The sequence below is a fragment of the Chrysochloris asiatica genome, unplaced genomic scaffold (assembly GCF_000296735.1).
Source record: "Chrysochloris asiatica unplaced genomic scaffold, ChrAsi1.0 scaffold00234, whole genome shotgun sequence".
NCBI lineage: Eukaryota > Metazoa > Chordata > Mammalia > Afrosoricida > Chrysochloridae > Chrysochloris > Chrysochloris asiatica.
The window spans coordinates 2,571,035-2,571,637 of NW_006408752.1; positions in this window are offsets into that span (position 1 = coordinate 2,571,035).

Sequence of the window (603 nt, forward strand, 5' to 3'; positions counted from 1 at the left end):
ACAGCTTTGCAATCTGGCTCATTAACCCACAGCGCGACACCAGTGCTTTTCCAGGACACCAGGACTCCAACCAACCAATCAGAGCCCTAATTATGTTAGTTTCAATGTTACTGTTTTTGTACCAATAATTGCTACCAATAATTGGTGTGGTCCCTTGGAAATCCTATACAGAGTTACTATGAGTTGGAACCAACTCAATGGTACCTAATAACAGCAAGAAGTACTGTTTAGCATGCTGGTCTTTCTTCTGATCAGTCAGAAAAGGACAGGTGGCTTAGAATCAGGGAAGGTTTGAACTGGAAAGGAACTCGGGGAGAGTCTAATCCAATTCCTCATTTTGCAGGTGCAGTATCCAAGATCACATGCTGGATGCTGACTTTAGAACCAATTATCAGCTTCAGCTTTCTTGTGCGTTTTGTTTGTGTTGTACTATGTCATGCTGTGTATACTACCTTGCCATAGAATTTTGCAAACTGATACTGGTTGTTTTGATTTCTGACTTATTACATTTAACCAGTTAAAATGTCATTACCTACCTCTATGCTTTGACCACTTATCTGTCAGTTTGTCATATTGTGGTGGCTTGTGAGTTGCTGTGATTTC